At 36.6% G+C, this 15,318-nt stretch overlaps 1 long non-coding RNA gene across 2 annotated transcripts in view; it reads left to right on the top strand.

Moving 5' to 3' along the window:
- Positions 1–6,585: 6,585 nt before the first annotated feature.
- The window catches only part of LOC117250122 (uncharacterized), a 36,895-nt gene continuing 28,162 nt past the window's right edge, over positions 6,586–15,318 (top strand). For both annotated transcript variants that reach the window (XR_013490465.1, XR_004501062.2), the window contains exon 1: positions 6,586–6,885. This is a non-coding gene — a long non-coding RNA (uncharacterized LOC117250122). The remainder of the gene's footprint in view (positions 6,886–15,318) is intronic.

Here is a 15,318-nt window from a genome sequence, read left to right on the forward strand (position 1 = left end):
CTCATCATTGTTTGTTGTGTCTCACTGATGTCAAACTTTATTGGATAGAAAAAAAAAACATGATGAATGTTGGCACCCTCTGGTGGTCAGAGGCAACAGTGCCATGAAAACACTGCTTGAATTTGACTCTCCAGCTAACATTATCTTTTATCTGACAGGGTGTTCAGATGAAGAGAGTGAAGTGAGGAGTTTCCTACTGTGTCTGCCTTTTAACTCAATGGGCCTCATGCAAGAAATGATTTATGAATGGATTTTCTCTTATTTGTGTTAGTACCCATTGACTTTTGGGATTCGCCAATGTTTTCTTATTTTTGCCTTTCTCTTGGGTCAGAACAAAATTTACAAGCGATTGAGAGCACTCTTGCCAAGATAAGAGAAAATCATCCTGTTTACACAGCTCAAAAATTGCTTGTCGAATGCACAGAAACATATGTTTTTTATTTCAGAAACATAAGGTCCGGGAGGCAGACACCGTCTCCACATTTAAGACTAGACTTAAGACTTTCCTCTTTGATAAAGCTTATAGTTAGGGCTGGCTCAGGCTTGCCCTGTACCAGCCCCTAGTTAGGCTGACTTAGGCCTAGTCTGCCGGAGGACCCCCCTATAATACACCGGGCTCCCTCTCTCTCCCTCTCTCTCTCTCTCTCTCTCTCATCCTATTACTGCATCTTGCTAACTCGGCCATTCTGGATGTCACTAACTCGGCTTCTTCTCCGGAGCCTTTGTGCTCCACTGTCTCTCAGATTAACTCATACCGCAGCGGTGCCTGGACAGCGTGACGTGTGTGGTTGTGCTGCTGCCGTGGTCCTGCCAGATGCCTCCTGCTGCTGCTGCCATCATTAGTCATTAGTCATACTTCTACTGTTATTATACACATATGACTATTGTCACACATGTATACTGCCAGATATTAATACATACATTCAACATATTGTACCACAGTAGCCAGAACTATAACTATAATATTATTACTTTCATTAATGTTGTTGTAAGCTACTGTCATTACCTGCATCTCTCTCTCTCTCTCTCTCTCTCTCTCTCTCTCTCTCTGTCTCATTGTGTCACATGGATTACTGTTAATTTATTATGCTGATCTGTTCTGTACGACATCTATTGCACGTCTGTCCGTCCTGGAAGAGGGATCCCTCCTCAGTTGCTCTTCCTGAGGTTTCTACCGTTTTTTTTCCCCGTTAAAGGGGTTTTTTTTGGGGGAGTTTTTCCTTATCAGCTGTGAGGGTCTTAAGGACAGAGGGATGTCGTATGCTGTAAAGCCCTGTGAGGCAAATTGTGATTTGTGATATTGGGCTTTATAAATAAAATTGATTGAATTGATTGAAGGAAACAGATTATATAATATTGTGTAGATTAGTATATGCATTAAATGACTTTTAATTATTATTTTATTCAAAAATCCTACTGGTTAATTGAACCCAGTCAAGACTATAAATACAGATGGGTGGCTGAAAAAAAAATACATTTATTATTTTTCTTTCTAAATCTCAGCTTAATTGATTCTTGCAAAGGTGACCAAGGTTATGCCCTCACCCCATGACTGATGACTCCCCTGTCAAACCCCCAGACCAGTCAGGAGCGTTCTTACAATCACCGGCACGCATGCACCTGCTTAGTGGTGGAGCGCACAATTAGAGTGCTGAAGGTCAGGTGTATGTGCCTGTAACACCAGTACTGATGCTCTGGAAAATTAAATTTCATATTCACTCAATCACAGCGGTGCCTGGACAGCGTGACGTGTGTGGTTGTGCTGCTGCCGTGGTCCTGCCAGATGCCTCCTGCTGCTGCTGCCATCATTAGTCATTAGTCATACTTCTACTGTTATTATACACATATGACTATTGTCACACATGTATACTGCCAGATATTAATACATACTTTCAACATATTGTACCACAGTAGCCAGAACTATAACTATAATATTATTACTTTCAATAATGTTGTTGTAAGCTACTGTCATTACCCTCTCTCTCTCTCTCTCTCTGTCTCTCTCTCTGTCTCTCTCTCTCTCTCTCTCTCTGTCTCTCTCTCTGTCCCATTGTGTCATGCATTACTGTTAATTTATTATGCTGATCTGTACTGTACGACATCTATTGCACGTCTGTCCGTCCTGGAAGAGGGATCCCTCCTCAGTTGCTCTTCCTGAGGTTTCTACCGTTTTTTTTCCTCGTTAAAGGGTTTTTTTGGGGGAGTTTTTCCTGATCAGCTGTGAGGGTCATAAGGACAGAGGGATGTCGTATGCTGTAAAGCCCTGTGAGGCAAATTGTGATTTGTGATATTGGGCTTTAAATTGAAATTGAAATTGAAATTAAATGTCTCCTGTGTTGAATTTCATTTAATAGTGCCTCAATTTCATTGTTGCTAAAGTTCTTCTTCTTTCTACTTCCCTTTTTCGGTGGCATCTCTCCAGTTGTTGTGCCAGAGTTAGGTCTTTGAATGCAGCACATCACCTGCCCTTACCTGGTGTTTATGGGTGTCACATATGCTAATTGAAAACAATCAGCCATGCGCCTCCAATTTACGATCAAGTGTGATTCATCATTCAGCACACCTGGGTAAGAACAGATTTGGATGGTAAGGCGTTTGGTGCATCGGGAGTTGACTTCTTTTATTTTTTCTCTTAACCCAAAAAAAAAGAGCAAATAAGAGAAATTTAAGAGAATGTTGCTGCATGAGGCCCACTGTCTCATACTTCACCTTTGCTGTTTTCACACATCTTCATATTATTATGTTTCAGCTGCGAACCAGAGTTCTTCAGGACTATGTGCATTTATCTCTGTAAGATCCAGAGAGGAGGCCAAACTGCACAGTCTGAGGTACACATTTATATAATTACTGGTTTTTGTTCTTATAACACCATCTTGTCCAGTTTGAATGTTCACTTTGTGGTGGCCATCATTAATGTCATGACTGTTTTTTTTTCTTACTTCTTTGATTGTCAGGTTTTCAAATGGCATGGCCTTGCTCTGGTGTCGATGGGTAAGAAAAGGACCAGAGGTCTGTCCGGTGACTATTGAAGAACTTTCTCTCCCCTCAGACAGCCCAACCATCAGACAGTTTTGTTGAAGGTTGTCAGTAATTTAGCATCCCTGCTGAGATACTAGACAGTCAGATGGTTAGACTTTATTGAGTTCTGTGATTCTGATCTGGGTGTCATTCCACTGCTGCTTCATGATGGCCATCTAACAGCCTTATAAACACCTACCATTGAATGAAAATGTGAAATGCATTAACTATTTACTTTTCAAACATATATTCATATATTTTTATCTGCAGATTGAATGACACGATTGTCCAGCAGCTACTCTTCCTCCTCCATGAAATCCAGGACAAGATCTTGACCTGGTCCTTCTTGCGTGAGATCGGTGGAGACCTCACCTCTTGCTGTGTGAACTGGGAGCTTCTTCATAATCTGGTGGAGCAGCCGTCACCTCAGACCTTTACTGTGAACCTGAGGAAGAACAGCTTCTTACAGAAGAGCATCACATGCCTGCTTCCCTTTCTGGACAGGATTATGTATTATGTATTATGTATGTTTGTCCTATTTAATAATTTGCACGTGTTGTTGTTTCCAAAGTGTCCAGGTTTCAGGCTCTGTCCCAGCTAGATCTATAAAGCTACCATTATACCCAGTTTACTGAGGTCATTGGATCATGTGATCACCCTGAACCTGTAAATAGAGTCCATCCTCCTTACACCGGACCAAGTTTCACAGAGTTTTGATTTTTTCACTTTTTGGACACAAGCCATGCCAGGTCTAGTTTCAGAGAGCACTTTGAAGGCCCAGTGTATAAAATGATTTTTGTTTGTTTCTTTACTTGTTTTTTTCTTTTTTGATGTAGATAGTTACTAAAATGAGTCATCCTCTGCTTATAACATGTAAAGCCCTATGTGCTACATTTTACTGTATAAAAAGTGCTCTATAAATAAATATTAATTGATTGATTGATTGATAATAGTCTGGAAATCCCATCTTCATCCTGTTTGTATTGCCATGGTACAAGATTTGATGCACACACATACACACACACACACACACACACACACACACACACACACTTTTCTTAACAGAGATAGTGGTGTTTGGATTCGGCTGCGGCAGACAGTCCCAAACAGCCTCCGTCAATACGCACAGAGATCATTTTTAAATGTTTTGTTGGTGCTTTATATCTTTTTAGTTTTGTGATTTTACTTTTGCTGTATGTTTTATTTGTTTTCAGTCCAGTGGACAATTTCAATTAGTTTGAGTGTAACCAACATAAATCAGTAACTGTTAATGAATTCTTATGGGCTGAAGAGTCAATAGCATTTCCATTCAGTGTGGTTTTTCCCATCCATCCAAAGATGCACTTTATGGTTTCTTCTATAGATCAGCATCGACTATATATAGTAAGCAAGCATAGTAATGGTGTTTGATTTCACTTCAAACTTGATTTCTTTTTAGTTTCGAGAGTATGATTTCAATTTTGTTTCATATTTATTCTTGATATTACACCTGAGATCTTCCCTTTTATCAGTGTTTTGGTTCATTTTGTAGAAAGAAAAAAACAAGTTCAATGAATTCTAAAGTAGAGTCAAAAATGAAACACCAAAGTATGGTTTACATTTTGTACTACCTTGTCATTTTCAAGTGCCTTCATCATTTCAAGTGTTAATTGTAACGAAAAATTTTATTTTCGTTGAACCTGTGAACTGATTTATGTGAAACCATGTGTATGTACATTTGTACATACTGTACCCTTTGTGTGTTACGAAGATATGTGCAGCATCATAATTATACAGATCATTGAAACGTGTATGGGGCTTAGCTGACTCAGAGAGAATGTTGTCATGGGAGATTTTTAGGACCAGTGATTGACATGTGAATGTGGAAGATACAAGACAAACAGAAGACAGAGGGGAGGAAGAGATGAGCCTGCTGACACGATGCATTTCTTCAAACTCCCCTGGTAACATTTGATTCGTTGATTACTCTCATAACTTGAGAAGAAAAACATGAGGCCGATGGGTTTGCCTTTTTGAGGACATATGTAGCAAACAGCATCATTTATAAAGTACTATATTATTTATTTATCTTTTATCTTTGAACACAGGTTTACAGCATTTCCAAGGTGGCAGTCTGAATCACTTGCAAAGGCACGCTCTTTCTACGGGCCCACCCCAAGGGCCGTCTATGGCCTGGATGGAGGCAACGGTTGTAAGAACCATCCAACAAAAATGGTTTGACATGAAAGCTGATGCAAAAACGTCCCCACAACATCTACAGGAGGCTCTCCCTGGTCACAGCTCTCTGCTGCAGACGAGCGCACTGCTTGTATCATCGGAGAGACCTTTCTGTCAGTGGAGACAGCGACATGCCTCCAACTGGAGCAGTGAACAACAAACTCAGAAGGTGCGGAGATGGCACGTGCACAGATAGACCCCAGGTGGTGTTCAAGCACCTGTCCTTTAGCCCTGTGTCTAGATAAGTGGCTTTTTTGCAAGTTTCTTTCTTTTTAACAATTTTATATTTTAGTTTTTAAATTTGGCCCATGGCTCAATTAAAAGTGTGTTGTTTGCCCGACAACTGCGTTTCAGTCGCCTATGCAGCTTCACCAACTTATTTAGAAGATCGTTATAATAATTATCACATGAGTCTTTATAAAAGAAAGAGGAGAAGAGAAGAACAAATTGAGAGGAGAGGAGACACAGGCCTACTTTGTAGTCTGGAGGGTAGATTGGTTGGTTTCCAATTTTGTATCAAGTTGATTACAATGACTCGTTCTCATTTTTAAGAAACCTGATCTGAAGCCAAAAGCCAACTGATTTATGTAAATGTGTTATATTTCTAGTCTTGTCATGTTTAACTAGTTTCAGAGGCATCTGCGTATTGTGAACATAATAGGAATTCAAATTGTAATTCCTAATAATGACAAGCACTACGAGCAGTCAGAAGCTGGTGTAGATTTTGTTAGTACCCACGGACAGATCGGACTTTCTAACATATCGATGAATTCTAAAAATAGCAGATGTTTTACTGGAATTTTTATTGATCTTAATACCCAGTAACACAGTGGTTTAACTTCACAGCAGTAGTACACCATGCCAAGGCTCAGGGCAAACATGATGCCTGGCTGGATGTCACCGATGAAGGCAGGTGATACACTAACTGACACTAACCAGTTTATTTATTTTGTTCAGGTGTCAAGTTCAATGTGCTGTTTGTCTCCCCCGGCTGTGGCACTCCTCTTTATTTTATTTTTTATTTATTTATTTATTTATAAATAGAAATAATTAATGTAAATAATTTAAACATTTTTCAAAATATAATTGTGGAAGAAATGCCACGTTTTCTTCCTCTTGAGCACGTGCCCATGGAAATGTCTGTGCATGGCACTGTTGCCCATTTTAAGACTACAGGAGAGTTTAATTGTAAAGTGCTGCTGCATCACACAGAGCAGCATTATTCTTATTACTTTACAATAGTGTCAGAGCTAAATAACGTTCTGAAATTGACCGAGACATGAATTGTTATTCACCGTGTGTACATTGGGTGTCGCTGTGCTGGCACAGGTGTACAGGTGGGAGGGTCACCGCTGCTGTTCGCTGTTTGACCTGGAAGAGATCAGGGTCTAATGGGCACAGGTGTGTTTGTGTTACCGATGGAAACGGAGGAAATGGATCATTATTCTGCAGCCAGCACAGGAGGCCGCGTGTGTGCGCGTCAGCCTGGTCACACCTGGGTTTGATACCCGAGTTCATTTTGAGACTTCGTCTGAAAGCTTCTGGAGGTTTGGGTCATGGCGGAGGCGGTGTGGGAGGACTAGGAAAGCTGCCGGGAGCAGACTGAAGCATCGGATCATCGGATCGCTGCACGGCATCTGACGCACGGAGGTATGTGCAGCTGCACTGTTTACTGTGCACACATGACTGGACATAAACCCGATGCATTGGTTGCAGCAAACTTTTCGTTGACTGATCGCGGAGATGCGCGACGAGGGACTAGTGTGTTAGTAGGGGAGACCGGGATTGGTTGACACACTTTGTACTCGTGTGTGAATTACTCAACATGAAAACATCTGTCAGCAGTAATTCCTACATTAAATGAAACCTGAAGGTCTCGGCTTGACGGATATCTCTTCCATTTTTACAACTTATAGAGTCCCATCATTCAGTAGAGGCTTGTTGGGGCTCATTTGCACAAGACGTGTGTAACTTGACCAAAAGTCCTTTATCAAGGTTGGTTGCATTAGAACCGTTCACACGTGGTTAGGTTTAGGGCAACATAAATGTGGTTGGGTTTAGGCAACAAAAAGTTCATGCAATAAAAACACACGGGATGTTTAGGCAACTAAAACCCTCATAGTTAGGTGTAGGCAACAGAAACACGTGGTTAGGTGAAGGCAACGAAAATGTGGTTAGGTTTAGTCACCAAAGACACATGGTTAATAAAAACACATTGTTGAGTTTGACCGTGAATGTGTCAAAAAAAAAATTAAAAAGAACACAGGAAACGTAAAGCATGTCGTTAAAAACTGCTGCTGCTGCTTATTATTGTAGTAAAGTATGTCTTAAAATAATCATGAAAAAACAACATAGTGTAGTATGTCCTCAAAAAATGTAAACAAAAAAAAGTCATAGTATATCATGTAGTCAGATATCACATGAAAAAACATCATGGTAAAATATGTCCTAAAAAAGACATGCAAAATCTAGTACAATGTGTTGTTAAAACACATGTGAAAACATCACTGTATAGTATGTCATCAAAAATCATGACAAAACATCATAGTATATCATGTAGTCAAAAACCACAAAAAAAGAAAGTATAGTATATTCTCAAAAATCACTAAAAAAAATCATAGTATAGTGTGTCATCAAAAAAAGGTCATAGTATAGCATGTTGTCATAGATAATTAAAAAAAAGTCAGTGTTATATATCTTAAAAAATCACTAAGAATGACAGTTAAGTGTGTCGTCAAAAAACACAAAAAGTCTTAGTATTGTATGTCGTTAAAAATCATGTGAAAATTTCATAGTATAGCATGTCGTCCAAAATCGAGAAAAAAGTCACAGTATAGTATGCCTTTAAGAAAGACGAATGTCCTCATTCACCGGTAATAAAAGTCATAGTAAAGTATGTTTTGAAAAATTGTGAAAAAAGTCATAGTAGGTCGTGTAGTCAAAAATCATAGAAAATTCACAAAGTACTGTAAATCATCAAACATCATTAAAATGCGTCACAGTTTAACATGTCATCAAAAACCACTTTTAAAAGGCGTAGTATATCAAATCGTGAAAAATAAAAATGACATAGTGCAGAATGTCTTTGAAAATTGTGAAAAATCAATCAATCAATCAATTTTATTTATAAAGCCCAATATCACAAATCACAATTTGCCTCACAGGGCTTTACAGCATACGACATCCCTCTGTCCTTTGGACCCTCACAGCTGATCAGGAAAAACTCCCCAAAAAAACCCCTTTAACAGGGAAAAAAAACGAAACCTCAGGAAGAGCAACTGAGGAGGGATCCCTCTTCCAGGATGGACAGACGTGCAATAGATGTCGTACAGAACAGATCAAAAAAACATCATAGTATAGGGGTGTCGGTGGATTAGTGGATAGAGCAGGCACCCCATGTACAAGGCTGTTGCCGCAGCTGCCCGGGTTCGAATCCAGCCTGTGGCCCTTTCCTGCAGGTCGTCCCCCCTCTCTCTCCCCCTTTCACACTTACTTGTCCTGTCCATTAAAGGAAAAATGCCCTACAAAATATCTTTAAAAAAACCCAAAATCATAGTATAATATGTTGTCACAAACAACTGAAGAACGTCACAGTATACCGTGTCATCCAAAAACACGAAAAAAACACATAGTTAAGTGTACCATCCAAAAGGGTGAAAAAAAAGTCATGGTATACGATGTCGTCCAAAATCATGACAAAAAAAGTCATAGTGTAGCATGTCGTCCAAAATCATGAAAAAACGTCATAGTGTAGTATGTCGTCCAAAATCAAGTAAAAATGTCATAGTATAGCATGTCGTCCAAAATCATGAAAAAAAGTCATAGTATAGCATGTCGTCCAAAATCAAGTAAAAATGTCATAGTATAGCATGTCGTCCAAAATCATGAAAAAAAGTCATAGTATAGCATGTCGTCCAAAATCAAGTAAAAATGTCATAGTATAGCATGTGGTCCAAAATCATGAAAAAAAGTCATAGTATAGCATGTCGTCCAAAATCAATTAAAAACGTCATACTATAGCATGTCGTCCAAAATCAAGTAAAAACGTCATACTATAGCATGTCGTCCAAAATCAAGTAAAAACGTCATACTATAGCATGTCGTCCAAAATCATGAAAAAACGTCATAGTATAGCATGTCGTCCAAAATCAAGTAAAAATGTCATACTATAGCATGTCGTCCAAAATCATGAAAAAACGTCATAGTATAGCATGTCGTCCAAAATCATGAAAAAACGTCATAGTATAGCATGTCGTCCGAAATCAAGTAAAAAAGTCATAGTATAGCATGTCGTCCGAGATCATGAAAAAAATATCATAGTATAGCATGTCTTCCGAATTCAGGATAAAACGTCATAGTATAGCATGTCGTCCAAAATCATGAAAAAACATTATAGCATGTCGTCCAAAATCAAGTAAAAACATCATAGTATAGCATGTCGTCCGAATTCAGGATAAAACGTCATAGTATAGCATGTCGTCCAAAATCATGAAAAAACATTATAGTATAGCATGTCGTCCAAAATCAAGTAAAAACATCATAGTATAGCATGTCGTCCGAATTCAGCATAAAATGTCATAGTATAGCATGTTGTTTGAAATCAAGTAAAAACGTTATAGTATGGCATGTCGTCAAAAGCCATGAAAAAAATATCATAGTATAGCATGTCATCTGAAATGAAGTAAAAATGTCATAGTATAACATGTTGTTTGAAATAAAGTAAAAATGTCATAGTATAGCATGTCATCCAAAACCATTAAGAAACCTCATAGTATAGCATGTCGACCAAAATCATGAAAAAAGTCATAGTATAGCATGTCATCCGATATCAAGTAAAAATGTCATAGTATAGCATGTCGTCTGAAATGAAGTAAAAACGTGATAATATAGCATGTTGTCCAAAATCATGAAAAAAAGTCGAATCATAGTATGTTGTCCAAAATCATGAAAAAACACTGTAATATAGCATGTCATCCGAATTCAGGATAAAAAGTCATAGTATAGCATGTCGTCTGAAATCATGAAATAACATTATAGTATAGCATGTGGTCCAAAATCAAGTAAAAACATCATAGTATAGCATGTCGTCCGAATTCAGCATAAAAAGTCATAGTATAGCATGTCGTCCGAAATCATGAAAAAACATTATAGTATAGCATGTGGTCCAAAATCAAGTAAAAACATCATAGTATAGCATGTGGTCCAAATTCAAGTAAAAACATCATAGTATAGCATGTGGTCCAAAATCAAGTAAAAACATCATAGTATAGCATGTCGTCCAAAATCATGAAAAAACATTATAGTATAGCATGTGGTCCAAAATCAAGTAGAAACATCATAGTATAGCATGTCGTCCAAAATCATGAAAAAACATTATAGTATAGCATGTGGTCCAAAATCAAGTAAAAAAGTCATAGTACAGCATGTCGTCCAAAATCAAGTAAAGAAGTCATAGTATAGCATGTCGTCCGAGATCATGAAAAAACATCATAGTATAGCATGTCGTCCGAATTCAGCATAAAACGTCATAGTATAGCATGTCGTCCGAGATCATGAAAAAACATCATAGTATAGCATGTCGTCTAAAATGAAGTAAAAACATCATAGTGTAGCATGTTGTCCGAAATCATGAAAAAAAAGTCAAACTATAGTATGTCGTCCAAAATCAGGTAAAAACATCATAGTATAGCAAGTTGTTTGAAGTAAATTACAAACATCATAGTATGCCATGTCGTCCGAATTCAGCATAAAAAGTCATAGTATAGCATGTCGTCCGAAATCAAGTAAAAATGTCATAGTATAGCATGTCATCCAAAATCATGAAAAATGTCATAGTATAGCATGTCGTCCGAAATCAAGCAAAAACGTCATAGTATAGCATGTCGTCCAGAATCATGGAAAAAAAGTCATAGTAGAGCATGTCGTCCAAAATAATGAAAAAAAGTCAGACTATAGCATGTGGTCCAAAATCATGAAAAAAAGTCAGACTATGGCATGTGGTCCAAAATCATGAAAAAAAGTCATACTATAGCATTTCGTCCAAAATAATGAAAAAAAGTCAAAGTATAGCATGTCGTCCAAAATCATGAAAAAAAGTCATAGTATAGCATGTCGTCCAAAATCATGAAAAAAAGTCATAGTATAACATGTCGTCCAAATTCATGAAAAAAAGTCATAGTATAGTATGTCGTCCAAATTCATGAAAAAAAGTCATAGTATAGTATGTCGTCCAAAATCATGAAAAAAAGTCAGACTATGGCATGTCGTCCAAAATCACGAAAAAAAAGTCAGACTATAGCATGTCATCCAAATTCATGAAAAAAAGTCATAGTATAGCATGTCGTCCAAAATCATGAAAAAAAGTCATACTATAGCATGTCGTCCAAAATCATGAAAAAAAAGTCATAGTATAGCATGTGGTCCAAAATCATGAAAAAAAGTCATAGTATAGCATGTGGTCCAAAATCAAGTAAAAAAGTCATAGTATAGCATGTGGTCCAAAATTATGAAAAAAAGTCATAGTATAGTATGTGGTCCAAATTCATGAAAAAAAGTCATAGTATAGCGTGTCGTCCGAATTCACGATAAAACCTCATAGTATAGCATGTCGTCTGAAATGAAGTAAAAACATTATAGTATAGCATGTCGCCCAAAATCAAGTAAAAACATCATAGTATAGCATGTCGTCTGAAATCAAATACAAACGTTATAGTATAGCATGTCGTCCAAAATCAAGTAAAAAAGTCATAGTATAGCATGTCGTCCAAAATAAAGTAAAAAAGTCATAGAAAAGCATGTCGTTTGAAATCAAGTAAAAACATCATAGTATAGCAAGTTGTTTGAAATAAAGTAAAAACATCATAGTATAGCAAGTTGTTTGAAATAAATTACAAACGTCATAGTATACCATGTTGTCCGAATTCAGCATAAAAAGTCATAGTATAGCATGTCGTCCAAATTCATGAAAAAAAGTCATAGTATAGCATGTCGTCCAAATTCATGAAAAAAAGTCATAGTATAGCATGTGGTCCAAAATCATGAAAAAAGTCATAGTATAGCATGTGGTCCAAAATCATGAAAAAAGTCATAGTATAGCATGTCGTCCGAAATCAAGTAAAAACGTCATAGTATAGCATGTCGTCCAAAACCATGAAAAAAGTCATAGTATAGCATGTCGTCCGAAATCATGAAAAAAGTCATAGTATAGCATGTCGTCCGAAATCAAGTAAAAACGTCATAGTATAGCATGTCGTCCGAAATCAAGTAAAAACGTCATAGTATAGCATGTCGTCCAAAATCATAAAAAAAGTCATAGTATAGCATGTCGTCCGAAATCAAGTAAAAACGTCATAGTATAGCATGTCGTCCAAAATCATGGAAAAAGTCATAGTATAGCATGTGGTCCAAAAACATGAAAAAAAGTCAAACTATAGCATGTCGTCCAAAATTAAGTAAAAACACTGTAATATAGCATGTCGTTCAAATTCAGGTTAAAACGTCATAGTATAGCATGTCGTCTGAATTCAGCATAAAACGTGATAGTATAGCATGTCGTCCAAAATCATGAAAAAAGTCATAGAAAAGCATGTCGTCCGAAATCAAGTAAAAACGTCATAGTATAGCATATCGTGCAAAATCATGAAAAAAAGTCATAGTATAGCATGTCATCCAAAATCACGAAAAAAAGTCAGACTATAGCATGTCGTCCAAATTCATGAAAAAAAGTCATAGTATAGCATGTCGTCCAAAATCATGAAAAAAAGTCATAGTATAGTATGTCGTCCAAAATCACGAAAAAAAGTCATAGTATAGCATGTCGTCCAAAATCATGAAAAAAAGTCATAGTATAGCATGTCGTCCAAATTCATGACAAAAAGTCATAGTATAGCATGTGGTCCAAAATCATGAAAAAAAGTCATAGTAGCATGTCGTCCAAAATCAAGTAAAAAAGTCATAGTATAGCGTGTCGTCCGAATTCACGATAAAACCTCATAGTATAGCATGTCGTCTGAAATGAAGTAAAAACATTATAGTATAGCATGTCGCCCAAAATCAAGTAAAAACATCATATTATAGCATGTCGTCTGAAATCAAATACAAACGTTATAGTATAGCATGTCGTCCAAAATCAAGTAAAAAAGCCATAGTATAGCATGTTGTCCAAAATAAAGTAAAAAAGTCATAGAAAAGCATGTCGTTTGAAATCAAGTAAAAACATCATAGTATAGCAAGTTGTTTGAAATCAAGTAAAAACATCATAGTATAGCAAGTTGTTTGAAATAAATTACAAACGTCATAGTATACCATGTCGTCCGAATTCAGCATAAAAAGTCATAGTATAGCATGTCGTCCAAAATCATGAAAAAAGTCATAGTATAGCATGTCGTCCGAAATCAAGTAAAAACGTCATAGTATAGCATGTCGTCCAAAATCATGGAAAAAGTCATAGTATAGCATGTTGTCCGAAATCATGAAAAAAAGTCATAGTTTAGCATGTGGTCCAAAATCATGAAAAAAAGTCAAACTATAGCATGTCGTCCAAAATTAAGTAAAAACACTGTAATATAGCATGTCGTTCGAATTCAGGTTAAAACGTCATAGTATAGCATGTCGTCCGAATTCAGCATAAAACGTGATAGTATAGCATGTCGTCCAAAATCATGAAAAAAGTCATAGAAAAGCATGTCGTCCGAAATCAAGTAAAAACGTCATAGTATAGCATATCGTGCAAAATCATGAAAAAAAGTCATACTATAGCATGTCATCCAAAATAATGAAAAAAAGTCATAGTATAGTATGTCGTCCAAAATCATGAAAAAAAGTCATAGTATAGTATGTCGTCCAAAATCACGAAAAAAAGTCATAGTATAGCATGTCGTCCAAAATCATGAAAAAAAGTCATAGTATAGCATGTCATCCAAAATCATGAAAAAAAGTCATAGTATAGCATGTGGTCCAAATTCATGACAAAAAGTCATAGTATAGCATGTCGTCCAAATTCATGAAAAAAAGTCATAGTAAAGCAATTGGTCCAAAATCATGAAAAAGTCATAGTATAGCATGTCGTCCAAATTCATGAAAAAAAGTCATAGTATAGCATGTGGTCCAAATTCATGAAAAAAAGTCATAGTATAGCATGTCGTCCAAATTAATGAAAAAAAGTCATAGTATGGCATGTGGTCCAAAATCATGAAAAAGTCATTGTATAGCATGTGGTCCAAAATCATGAAAAAGTCATTGTATAGCATGTTGTCCGAAATCATGAAAAAAAGTCATAGTTTAGCATGTGGTACAAAATCATGAAAAAAGTCAAACTATATCATGTCCTCCAAAATTAAGTAAAAACACTGTAATATAGCATGTCGTTCGAATTCAGGATAAAACGTCATAGTATAGCATGTCGTCCGAATTCAGCATAAAACGTGATAGTATAGCATGTCGTCCAAAATCATGAAAAAAGTCATAGTATAGCATGTCGTTTGAAATCAAGTAAAGACGTCATACTATAGCATGTCGTCCGAATTCAGCATAAAAAGTCATAGTATAGCATGTTGTCCAAAATCATGAAAAAAGTCACAGTATAGTATGTTGTTTGAAATCAAGTAAAGACGTCGTAGTATAGCATGTCGTCCAAAATCATGTAAAAACGTCATAGTATAGCATGTTGTTTGAAATCAAGTAAAAATGTTACAGTATAGCATGTCGTCCAAAGCCATGAAAAAAACATCATATTATAGCATGTCATCTGAAATGAAATAAAAATGTCATAGTATAGCATGTTGTTTGGAATAAAGTAAAAACGTCATTGTATAGTATGTCGTCCAAAATGAAGTAAAAACGTCATAGTAAAGCATGTCGTTTGAAATCAAGTAAAAATGTCGTAGTATAGTATGTGGTCCAAAATCATGAAAAAAAGTCAGACTATAGCATGTCATCCAAAATAATGAAAAAAAGTCATAGTATAGTATGTCGTCCAAAATCATGAAAAAAAGTCAGACTATAGCATGTCGTCCAAATTCATGAAAAAAAGTCATAGTATAGCATGTGGTCCAAAATCATGAAAAAAAGTCATAGTATAGCATG

The sequence above is a fragment of the Epinephelus lanceolatus genome, chromosome 24 (genome assembly GCF_041903045.1).
Source record: "Epinephelus lanceolatus isolate andai-2023 chromosome 24, ASM4190304v1, whole genome shotgun sequence".
Taxonomy (NCBI): Eukaryota; Metazoa; Chordata; class Actinopteri; order Perciformes; family Serranidae; genus Epinephelus; species Epinephelus lanceolatus.